This window comes from Bombyx mori, chromosome 16 (assembly GCF_030269925.1).
Source record: "Bombyx mori chromosome 16, ASM3026992v2".
NCBI lineage: Eukaryota > Metazoa > Arthropoda > Insecta > Lepidoptera > Bombycidae > Bombyx > Bombyx mori.
In genome coordinates this window covers 12,192,065-12,205,300 of record NC_085122.1, presented here as the reverse complement: position 1 = coordinate 12,205,300, position 13,236 = coordinate 12,192,065, and the positions used below count along the sequence as shown (strand labels likewise).

The 13,236-nt window shown below is 37.6% G+C and overlaps 1 protein-coding gene across 6 annotated transcripts in view; it reads left to right on the top strand.

Annotated features, from left to right (window-relative positions):
- Positions 1 to 3,443: 3,443 nt before the first annotated feature.
- LOC101740354 (myotubularin-related protein 3) overlaps positions 3,444 to 13,236 on the top strand; it is a 70,987-nt gene continuing 61,194 nt past the window's right edge. For 4 of the 6 annotated variants that reach the window (XM_062673112.1, XM_062673109.1, XM_062673110.1 and 1 more), the window contains exon 1: positions 3,489 to 3,742. The gene's annotated coding sequence lies outside the window, so the exon portion shown is untranslated. Of the gene's footprint in view, positions 3,743 to 13,236 lie in introns of all 6 variants that reach the window. The other 2 variants (XM_038016495.2, XM_062673111.1) reach the window with 1 other exon arrangement.

The following is a 13,236-nucleotide window of genomic DNA, read 5'->3' as shown; positions in this document are numbered from 1 at the left end:
TGGCATTTACGTTGTAGAGGTCTATGGGCTCCGGTTACCACTTGGGTAACACCAGGTGGGCCGTGAGCTCGTCGACCCATCTATGCAATAAATAAATAAATAAATAAACTTACACCCAGCATTGGGTGCACACGGGTTGAAAAAGAGATCGCCGATCCTCTTTGAATCGCATTAGCATCACCTTATTCTTGGTCTTCGAATTGAATTTTAGCAGTCAGACGTCATCCTGGAATTTTAATGCGTGTTTTTGAATATTTTGTAGATCAGTCTCACGGTCTATCCGATTAATCGAATTTGACCCTGACAATTCTGCGAAGGCATGCCGGTAACCTTCGATGATTTATTCACGATTTTGAGTGTCAGGAGATTTGGTTTATTCAGCCTCAAGTACCGTAGACAAAGACAACAAGTAAATTAAGTACCTTATTATACTCTGTCAACCAAGTATTTTTCTTTATTAGCTATTTGGGAGCCTTAGTTTTATTTTGGTGTTATCGATTTAAAAAAATTGAATTAGGCAGTTTTTTCTGTAAAATGTGAATAACAAAACAAAAGAGTAATATATAAAACTAATCTTAATCTTAGGCTCAACACTGATATATATGCACACGATGAAATCGAAGTAGAAAATTGATTTAATTTAATTATAAAAATTGTAGTTACGACTCGCCCTACCCTTTTCATGATTGCAGATACGAATTTACCTTTGAATATTGTATTTTTATCATATATTTTATTAGAAAGGATCCAAATAACCCAGAAAGCTTGTTTCGTTATGAAGTCTTCTTTACAGAATTACGTTCGCCTATGGCTTTTATTCCATTTTTATTTAGTCTTATGCCGCTCACCTATCAGCTAGTTTGTAGCTGGAATAGCCCCTCAGGTTAGCAGCGAGAAGGAATAATGGTGATGTTTCCTTTCCTACCGATAGCCCTCGTTTGATAACGGACCCACAAAGTAAATTAATATCATGTGTTACATCTATAACATTTCTGTGTAAATTCCAGGGAAAAATACTGCATAAGATATGAATGAAGTAGTTAGTTAATAGGATTATGGACGGTATACTCACTGCTAATAGACGCGGAGGTATCTTTTTAAATACTAATCGGGCGTTAAGATCTTCTGAACTCTAAGATTTGCAAGTAAGTTCTCGTTGTCTGTCAATAGGTAGATGACTGCATAAGTGCTGATCGATTTTGACTGATCTAAAATATTCTGAACCAATCTTAGATATTAGTAAAATAAAAACAAATCGCTTAGACGTATTAGTGAATTCGTTGTTGCTATACTTTTGGTTGTGCGAAAATATCTAATTTTGTACCACCCAAGCGCTTCCATTTGGTTCGTGCATAGCCTCAAAAGACAAAAACATTACTATCATGGTATTTGAACTAAAAGGAAAAATTTGTGGCTAGTAATGGGCTATACTCTTTTTTTTACAATAAAGTTACATGTTCATCAAATAACACCGAAATTTAGTTACCGTTCTTATATATTTACCCATTTCACGACCACGGCTCTGCGTAGTTATATTTAAATGTCCAGTCTGATTATATCCTCATTTCAATAAGAAAAAATACAAATACATTTCAAAATGTATTTCAGTAGTGCTTGTTTGTTGACAACGGTCCGGGAACGTGGGCGGCTAACTGTGCCACTGCCCACTTCACTCGCGAGGAATCTTTCATGAACGATTACATTTATTTGAACTCTTCCATTGCTTCTTTCGTGACAACCTTGATCTGATCAACTTCCGATTTCGCCAGTAATGGATGTGATCGTATGCAATCGTTTAGTTTTCAGCGTTGTATTGGAAAGATTAACATTTTTGTCAGTTATCAATGCCCACCTTAATTTGGTGTTATTTCGCTTCCTAGTTACGATCTCAATTCTACATTCGTTCTCTTTTGTAACACTGGCAACTTCGACTCTGATATTTAAAAATATTTGAAATATAGAAATACGAGATATATCTGTTTGATTTATTAATTACATTCCATTATTATACTTTCACAATAGCGCTACTGATTGTGTTACATGACGTCAATGTTTCATTCGAACAACTGGTGTAGGTGTATGTGAATACAAACCTTTACATTCGATTTCAAAGTAAATATTTTTGTTATCGCTTTCATTGTTACTTTTGTCGCTATGGTGATTAAAACCGTGCACGCCACTGCAATCTGGTATTCTGCGATAAAAGCAATGGTACAAAACCTATTCGTTCCATCTTTGCGTTTGATATAAATTGTACATATTCTCGTTTAGCTTTTGTTTGTTGGTATAAAAATATAGCGTTTAGAATTGCTATCTGCCATCACCCTTAGATATGTTCTTATACGGAAAGATAACCTTGAAGCATCCTATAATCCGATATTAAGGCAATTGCACCATCTGTCTTTTCCAATAACACGTCTATAGCAGAATCACGTGCTCTAAATATTTAGTCAGTCACTGTGGGATTTTTTTTTATTGCTTAGATTTGTGGACGAGCTCACAGCCCACCTGGTGTTAAGTGGTTACTCGAACCCATAGACATCTACAACGTAAACGCGCCACACACCTTGAGATATAAGTTCTAAGGTCTCAGTATAGTTACAACGGCTGCCCCACTCTTCAAACTGAAACGCATTACTGCTTCACGGCAGAAATAGGCGTGGCGGTGGTACCTACCCGTGCGAACTCACAAGAGGTCCTACCACCAGTAAATCACGTGCTCTAAATATTTAGTCAGTAGTGTGGGATCTTTTAATCTGGTTTGTATTAAATAAAACTATATGAAGCTCTCGGAATCGTTTGACCTCTTTACGATCGAGCGCTATCTTCACATACCATTTTAATAAATCATATTTAGTTGTATTAAAATCGACAGGCAGACAGATAAAAAGTATTGATGGTCAGAAAAGGACATCTGTATTCAAGCATGTGAACCTTGCCTTCATTTCGTTTCTCATGTAATTTTGTCCTGGGCACTGAGCCCTCATGCGATTTGGGACCGAAAGGAAGTAGGTATAAACTTTGTATCCGCCTGAATTTAAATCTTAAGCGCTTGCAGTACCTTTTACAATGTAAGGATGCATTATGAACAATGGTCATGACCCATAATTTTTTCATGCCGGTCCGCGTGACTCATTTTTCGATTAATCCTTCCTGCTTAGATGACATGTAGAGTATACGAGTAATCTTATCTCATAAACAATGACAGATTGAATACACTGATTCACTAGATAGAAGCGCGTGTTTGTTTTCAATGATTTGTTTATTTTTTATTAAATTGATTCAATTGGATTTTTAATTGCCTAGAACTATTTTCAAGTATTAAATTGCCAGACGCTTGTGACATTCTTTTAAATACTAGTAATTCCTACGAACTGTGTTCGAAAAGTGTGGATGTTTTTTGCAGATATTGTATACGCGCGTGTTTGATGACGTTGCACAATTCTCGGTTCGCCTGCATTATAGTAGCTTGGAGACGCGGTTGAGACGCCGCCGGTGTCCCCTCGCGATTCGACGCCCCTGCCCCCCGCGGTACTACCGCGCCTCCAGTTGCTCCGCAGCTGTCGCGCGCGTCGGTCGCGTGTCTCGTGCGACTTTGCTACCCATCCACCGTAATATGGATATATACTACACCCGCGCTCTTATCGAAATCCATTTCGCATATTTGTGGCTACGCGAAGTTTCCGACAAACGTAAATGGATTATTTTGTAGAGTGAAAACGGGAAACAAAAGTTTTATAAGGTCTGCTCTGGAATTTCTAATATGGCAATCGTTGGCGCGCCGACGTGTTCGGCACATGGCTTCATAATAATATGGTGCTTGAGGAAATTACGTCACGATCTACTACAGTGTTATAGTATTGCGAGAGTGTAAACAGTGTTCTGTTTAAGTTAACTTTATAACTAAAAAAAATCTAATGAAATAGAGGCAGATAGTTGATGGCGCACTCGTGGCGTCCACGTTACACTATGGCGGGCTTATAGTCGCATCCATTTCAACGAGTCATTTTCTGTAGTTGTTTATCGGAATAACTTTAAATACATTTCGGTTTCAGTAATTGATGTAGCATTTTAAAATAAATTGCGAACAGACGCGGATAAGTATAGTTTGATCCGAAATATATAAACAATATTTTCTTAGTTTAAGTATATAATATGGAATAATTCAAATTCTTAAACCGCATCGAATGTAGATATCGCTTTGTTCAAATTCAATGTACGATTTCGTCCGAGGTCACGAGCTTAAGAAATCGTTGGCTAATTGGTTTGGTACCACCAATGGATTATTTGAATCAACACTTCATTCTAAGTTTATCTAAATAGTTGTTACGAAAACGGGATTGAGTTTTTAAGACTGATTGTATTTTTGTATTTCGTATTGTACTAGAGTAAAAATCCTTGGTCATTCCACGTTAATTTACACAAGTCGGGTCGTATCCGTCCAAGAATTCTAATGTGTGCGCAGCGTCATTGCAACATGGCCGCATGGCCTACCACGGTATATTAGTTCAATCTGTCTGCGGAATTCACATATAACATCTTCTGAAATTTATGTGCGCCTAGTACTCAATACCGTAAGATAGAGAAACGAAATTAGCCAAATTGATACAAAACAAACCATTTCAAACTAGTTTTAAATATTTAGATGATTCTCAAACTTTTTTTGAACGTGTGTGTGTAAAAATGTGGTTTTTAATATACACATACTCCATTTACCTCGTACATTTACGTCTGATCTCGATGAACATGGTTCGTTTACCTGTGCAATAATAATGACAACAACATGCTAATTGTTGGCAAACACGCAAGGAATCTCAATTAATCTAATTAAAATATAGTATGTCACAGACATTACTTTACTACTCAAATCCTTTATGGAACCCAAGCAAGTAAAACTTTGTAGTATTTACCTTACCTGCTCTAATAATTTATGAACTAAATAATAGTATTTTAAAAGGATTCCATTGGTATCGTAACTTTCTCGAACGGCCGATGATGCTTAGAAGGTTAGGACCGCACCGGGCAGGAGGTTATGCAATGGATAGTTGCCACGTGGCGCTATCCCACCGTCTGCGCATGTCTCGCTCAGATCATGACATTGCACTCTGGGAACACCGGGTCCTACTCACGCCGACACTACGACTTTCTCTCTCACGATCCGAACGGAAACTCATTGTAGTAGTAGATTCTATCAATGGAAAGATATTATACAGTTTTATTTTTCTGTCGTAGCTAATATTTGTGCATATTTAATGCTTCGTTGACAGACAGATGCTCTTTTACAAATATAGTTTAGATTATGAGTTGTTAAAGAAACTATGATTAGATTTTTGTCGTTTTAAATAATACTAGTGGTCCCACAGTAGTCGAAATTCGACTATAATTAATTGAAATTGTAAGTTTGTATACCATTATGATGCTATTGTCAAAGAAAGATCACAGATTTCGCCAAGACAAATATTATTATAATAAAGACAAACATTATTTAATCTATTCCCAATTTGACCACAGACTTTAAGTAATAAGAAAAGTTTGACAATAGTCAAATAGTATGCATGCGTGTGTTGTATTTGTCAAAGACAGGGTAGTGTGTATAATGTTTTTTTACTGATTTAATGTATTATTTAGGCATAATTTAAAAAAAATATTAACATTCTGCACTCCTTCTCTATATTCTCTGTAACTGTAGGAAATATCATACTCCTCTGTCCGCGCAATTTTCGTAAAAAGGGGTATGAAGTTTTTGCTTCACGTATTAATATATAGATATTTTTTTCTTCAAGTCAAAAATTGGATATGATATTTCCGATTAAAGCCCGCGGTTGGAATGTGATTGACATTTAAATGAAAGGTTTAACTGGGCTTTTGTCTCTGTAGCTATGTCTCCCAAACGAGTGGGTGGATAATGGATCGATTTTAATGCGTTCTATTCGACATTGTTCTTAGGTTATTCGATAAAATTTTATTACGCTTATACGCAAATAACTCTTATAAGATCCATTTCCAATTGCAATGAGACTTAAGCAGACAACCGTAAAATTTGGCGAGGTGTATATTATTTTTTTAATGGTTTTAATAGGGTATATAGGTTAGGACGTAGTAAAATTTCACTTTCACCGTAGACGTAATTAAACACGTGGCTCGCATTTAGTGCGCAGGTCCGCAAGTCCCAGCTGTCTTCTTGGAAAATCGTTATCGTACGCCGCATCCACGACACGTGGCCTAATACCGCCGATTTGATTATCAGAGGAAACTTTCACTGTCCAATGAAATGGAAAACAAGATAAGCACGGGAGCCCGTAGACATTCACAACTTCAATTTTTTTTTGTTTATTGCCCGTGTATGCTGACGAGCATACGGCCCACCTAATAGTGAGTGGTTACCGTCGCCCATGGACTTCAGCAATGTTAGGGACAGAGCCAAACCGCTGCCTTCCCCAACTCAACTTGTGACGCGATATTGAAGATTCAAATTGCGTTGTTGTATTAACGGATGCCTTGTTCTTCAAACAGGAACTTATTATTAAATACTTCTTTGCAGAAACAACCAGGATATTGCGTTTTTTTTTAAATACGCGTTTATGTATTTAAAAAAAGAACATCACATTTTATTCTTATCTGTTTGTAGATGATGATATGAGAATGTTTTTGAGTTTTTCCTTTTTGCTTAATTTCACTATTAGGTACAATGATCGAAATGCATTTTTTATAGTGAAATTATTGCCAAATCGAGAATACATTGGAATGAGAATAACAATCCAATAATAAGTTTCCCGGTCCAATTACGAAGATATCTTACATGACACTGGAAAGGGACAACAAGAGTAAGCTGACAACTTTATAGGTTCCGGTCATCGCTTAACATCACTTAGGCCGTGAACTTATTTGCCTATCTTATTAAAGAGTTCGCAATTTGCAACGTTAACTCTGATACGAAATATTGTACACATGTCTATCAATCTATTACTGGTGGTAGGACGTATTGTGAGTCCGTGCGGGTAGGTACCACCACCCTGCCCATTTCTGCCGTGAAGCAGTAATGCGTTTCGGTTTTAAGGGTGGGTCAGCCGTTGTAACTACACTTGAGTGTACTCTCAAGGTAGGTGGCGCATTTACGTTGTAGATGTCTATGGGCTTCAGTAATCACTTCAGTAAACACCAGGTGGGCTGTGAGCTCGTCCACCCAAATAAGCAATAAAAAACATTGAAAAAATCAGATACTGTAGTCTCTAAAAATTAAAAACAGAGTAATGACACAGAATCTACTTTGTATTGAGAACAAGTTCAAGTAAAATTACATTATATGTTTAATTTACAAAGTTGACATATTCTTGTATTATGTAAAATTTATGAATACAATCAATTCCATGTAAAATACCTAATGTAAATAATTTCAGTAGCGTTCTTTTCAAACTGACTGATAAGCAATAATATAAATAAATAAATGACATAAATACACGCATTTATTCTGTACCTAAAAGAAATACAATAAAGATATATGTAATATGTAATATTAAGATTACATACTAAGTAATGATACAAAATAAATAAAAAGGAAACAAACTTAAACAGTATGAATATATAATAAATGTACTCGAAATAATTTTTTTGTCCTTGAGGACCGACGTGCATACGGCGCACCTGACAATGAGTGGTTACTGTCGTTCATAGACGTCAGCAGAGCAGCAGGGGCAGAGCCAAGCCGCTGCCTACCGTTAAGTACTCTCCACAAGCCTCGTTTGAATAAGGACATATCTTTGCGCTTGGGAAACATCGTAGTGGGGAGCTCATTCCAAAGCCAGATGTTACAATTAAATATGCATTATTAAGGATAACCCGAAAATAATCTACTGATCAGATCTTAATCAAATTTAAATGTGATTGATTACCTGAGGAGCACCAGCTTTCAGAATCGGTTTATCTAGAAATCAGCTCAGAGTTAACACATACAAAAAGAAACAGTTGAACAGAGAACCCTTTTATTTTTTAGTCACTCAAAAATTTATTTTGTCAAGCCCCTTTTGGGTAAAGGTCTCTTCTAGATCTTACCATAACTCTCTGTTTTTGCCACATCAAGCCAGTTGGTGGTTATGGTACAAAGGAGGATTTGACCATCTTGCGTTAGTTTACCAATTCTCCTCTTGTCACTTGCGCCTGTCTATGTTTTTACCATTTCCATTATCATTAAAATTGATGACATATTATTAATAAAAATATAAAAGTAATTTAAAACGTGTATGCCGCGTGTCTAATCATTATCTACACAAGCCCAGTTGTGCCCCACTTCGAGAGATAACACTTAAACAATTGATATAAAAACGATATAAAGCTCCTCACAGAACGAATGTAGATACAAGTGGAAATGTTTCACGGTCCATTTTTACACACCTTGAACATACAAATTTCAGTTTAAATCTGCTTATAATTTTTACACAGTACTGGAAAAAATAACCTAAAATAAACTGCCGCCTATGTCGATAACAGGCCACTGATAATGTCATTTTACGTATAGCCTACAAGTTACCGACTGTGAATATTGGTGAACTCTTGACAAGAGAGAGGCAGCTAAATATCTTTGGACTACGAGGGCTGTAAAACTACTTCCATTTATATTTGAAACTTCGTTGAACTAAGTTAATTCGTCAAAGATCTATGATGCCACACTTACTTCGTAAGTAGACTATAAATTAAACAATACACAATTTGTTTTAGGTTTCCAATAATTTAGTCTATAGCTGACCATGCTATTGACATGGCTATTCTTGCACATAGTTTTAGGGTTAATATAGTTCATTAAGTTTACTTTCTTATCCCTGTCCTAAAAATTGCAACATAAATCTTAAGTCGTAAGACCTTGTTTAACTTTAGGGTCTTTTTGGCCTTTTGAGCCAGGTCTACTTAGCGGGATCTAACACCCGTGGATCTGTTGTCTGTGTCAGTGAGGATGTCATGATGGACGGCAGTTAATAGATTAGCTGTCTGCCTGACGTCAAACGTTCCACGAGAACAGTAGTCCTGGCAATGAAAAAAAAGGTATAGGAATTGGTGGGAGGTTTGACTAAGCAAAATAGTTGGGTGTCGTGACGGTCACAGTTGCATTCTCTTATCTACGGACGGATTGTCGCGAACTCGAATTAATAAAAGAAGAATATTCTATGGGAATTAAAAATATAAATTATAATAATTAATTGAACACGACAGAGTAACTAAACTGTGCTTTGGATCGGAAACTTCAACGTTTTTATCGCAAAGTTTTTGGGTCGCGGTCATAGTGAATGTTTCTCGTGCACGAAACTCGAGTTATGGAGTTTCTATTCTTTTTTTTTTACGTTTGTTTAAAGGTAATCGTCATTAGTCTGCTCAGTCAGACGAGTCGCTTTCGTTGCGGTGTTGTGGATTTTATTATGCGTAGTACAATACTTACTACACAAAGTCTTTATGACTATATTAAGACGGGGGAACATTGCCAAGATATTCACGATTGATCTTACAATTCACGTGACTTCACGGTGCATAATGTGTATATGGCGTTTCAAGTACAATGGATAAATGCATTTCCTTTGAAATGCCAATACTGCTTTCTCTTTTGATATCCGTTTCAATACGAAGGGTCGGTATGATGTTTATACTTGGCAAAGAGACTTATATAGTTTAGATCACTTTAAAAGGAAAACTAGGCCCGATTGATTTGAAGCATGTTGTACCAGATACGAAGGGCTCTTGTTAGATTTAAATTGGAAGTAATATCTCAATTGAGGCCGTCAGCACCAACGTGACCTAACTCACAAATTTTCATATTCGTCCTTAGATAATGCAATTTATATGCAATAATTTGCCAACGAAGCAGTCTAAAAGTAAATTCAAACCTCATTATTCGCATACTAACTATGATAAACTTAGGCTACTTTTGCGCTGACGGCCTCAAATCATGACTGCTCAATTTTCTGCTTTTTAAAAATAGAAATAAAATTAATAATGAAATTACTATCCGGTTGTTACACTATAGGATTCGCAAGTCTTAATATCGTATCAGTTTGATTTGATGACATTAGTTTTATAAATAAAAGTGTCTGTTATGTTTTACGCTTGTGACCTTGATCGGTCAAGTCCAGTCGGCCTTGCCAACGGAGACTGTCAGATCCACGTCCGCTTTGATTACTGCAGCCGCGCCGCAAACCAGCTCGCTGACATTTATAACATGTGCGAGACTACTTTCTCGGCCGCTAATGTTCGTTAGAAGCCCGCTAACGAAGCGCGGAAGTATCCGACGGTATTCAACATGCATAATTGCCTGCGCTCGCAACTTTAATCATAACTATTCGTTTCATCTCATCGCTGCCGTCATAGCTTTTATGGCCTTGCTTTTTATCATACGTCGGTCAGTAAATATCTTTGGGTTTTAACAAAAATACGTTTTAGGTTGGATGACGTACTTGATCTTTAGCCGCAGCCGGGGCCGGGGCAGCCGTTTTTTTTTTTATTTATTTATTTACTGGTGGCCCGAAGGCCTTTCCAGTTTCACCAGGACAGGTGGGCGAGCAAAGGCTCAGCCAAGAGGGGCGGGATTTGCTAACAACTGCCCGAGCGCCTCCGAAGGAGACCTATCAACTCAAGAGCAATTGTTTCGCGAATGAATCTACTACCGGCCGCCGTACCGCGGAGACTGACGTCGTTGGTCGTCGACTATCGCCTCGACGACCCGTCGGTCGGGCGTCCTCGGGGTGGCGCCGCGTGTCTGGTTGTAGTGTTGACCGCGGGAACCCCCCTACTCTGAACGGGTTCTGACCCCGGACGGAGATCGGACGTCGGGTGTAAGAGTGCAGGGGAGTCGTTTAGTGGGTGGGCCCTAAAATCCTTGGGCCCGCGATCTGCTCTCAACACCTGCAGATCGTTGAGTCTCACATACCCCGCGCGCCCCCTAGGCGCGGGGACCTCGTAGGAGGTTCGGCCCCCGGCCCGAGAAAAAAAAAAAAAAAAAAAAGCCGTTATGACTATACTTAAGACCTTAGAACTTATATCTCGAGGTGGGTGGCGCATTTACGTTGTACATGTCTATGGGCTTAAGTAACCACTTAACACCAGGCGGGCTGTGAGATCGTTCACCCATCTCAGAACAAATTTCTTTTTTAATTCATTTGTGAATCAAAATACGTCGGTCATTCGTCTCATTGTTATGGATTTAGAATTCCTTTCGACGCTTTGTTCGCAGCGCATTGTGTTCTAACGGAGGTAGGTGTTCCCTAGCTTAGTTTCCCGTTCGAACTCAATGATGTATCTGTTGCGTTGCCGGTTACGGCGCTCCGTAAATAGTGAGTGTAGAGAGTGATTCGTTGAATGCGCCGTGCACAGGTGAAGGTCAGGGCCGCCCGCGGCGCCAGGAGCTCACATGACTTAGTCCGAGAGTACATACCGCCACGCAGGGACGTGTGCGCTCGCCATTGGTCGGTCCTACGTCTCTCACGTACCATCTCCGTAACTCCGTGCAAGTGCCAAGTGTACCTACGAACGAATTTTAATTCCTCAACGAAAACAAAACTTAAATGAAAAAGAGCTCGAACGTGGCATTGGACATTGATCTCGCTTCGATGCGATCAAAACACGAAGCCATTTCGGCATTTGTTTGTTCGCCTTTGACTTTAGTTATTTTGGGAACGCTTACTAACAAGTTTGCATATCGATTGCTTTAAGAAGACGCTCGGTCCTTTGTAATTTTCATTTTTTTTTTTTATTGCTTTGATGGGTGGACGAGCTCACAGCCCATATGGTCTTAAGTGGTTACCGGAGCCCATACACATCTACAAAGTAAATACGCCACCCAACTTGAGATATAAGTTCTAAGGTATCAGTGTATAGTTACAACGGCTGCCCCACCAGTTTCAAACCGAAACGCATTACTGCTCCACGGCATAAATAGGCGGGGTGGTGGTACCTACCCGCGCGGACTCACAAGAGGTCCTACCAGTAGTAATTACGCAAATTATAATTTTGCGGGTTTGATTTTTATTACACGATGTTATTCCACGACGACTAAAATTGTATGGTTTAACTGCATTTCTAGTGACCTTAAAACAATTACGAACGGCTTGTTATGCAAATAAATGTAATTGTTTTCTGACCGAAGTGTCTGTTAGCGCGTTATTCAAGGAGTACTTTTGTCAATGAGGTCGTCTTTTAAATCTGGAGAAGACCTTGTTCTATTGACTCGCGTTCTCGGTTCTTTCGTTGAAGTTTCGATAAGGAGACTGAAGATGTTGTTCCTTAAACGATTTTGATGATTATGTATGTATTTATTATAAAAAAAGAACACAATATTCCTAACCTAAAAGTACATGTTATTATCCGCAACATGCTTCGTCAGATTAGAGAAATAGAGTTATCGGCAACATGCTTCGTCAAAAAGTACAATACTTACTTTCAGCTGCAAGCGTCGTCATAACTAACATTCCTTAAACTGCTTGGACTGCAATTATGAATCTTCTATATTTTTCCTTGCTCACATATAGATTCTAAAGTTATTAAAATTACTATTCTTTGTTTTATTAGCCATCTTATTGTGAGAAAAATCTAAATTTACACAGAAAATAGTTCAAGTCGAATAGTATATTTAATTTTTGCTGGTCTTCAAATTTACTGATTAGTTAAATTGTTTTGCAATTATTACATTCGTCCAGGTTTATCAAGAAAAACAACAAAAACTTAAAGTAACAAACCTATCTTAAATTAATTAAATATTAAAATATAAATAAATGCAACTTTAATATTGTAAGTTACCGCAACGTTATTATGAAATATCATATGTTCGAGTGATTAATTTATTTTACTTGTATCTTTTTCCTTTAATATTGGTCGTCTGATTGTTTGAAGTCTAAAATCCTTTATTCAAAGCATTGACTTCGTGTAAATATTTGCAATTTATAATTCACATTGCATTAAATTGTAATTTTATTTTGCTTGTCTTTTATTTTGGTTGCATATAAAAGTTTATTTACTCTACTAAGTAACATATTTTTTTTAGCTACGGCTCTTAAGCAAAAACCACTATACATACTGGTTACGATCGTAAACTTTTTGTGTTTTGAAGTTTGTTATTTTTCACAAATCTCAAGGTAGGTACTTCTATGGTGATCATAAGCCAACGCTTTGAAAAATAACTTTTTGTGCACATATAATTTTGTTGGCTTATATGCTGGCAGATGTATAGGCGGCTAAACCGTACGCGGCGCCAAATTAAACAAT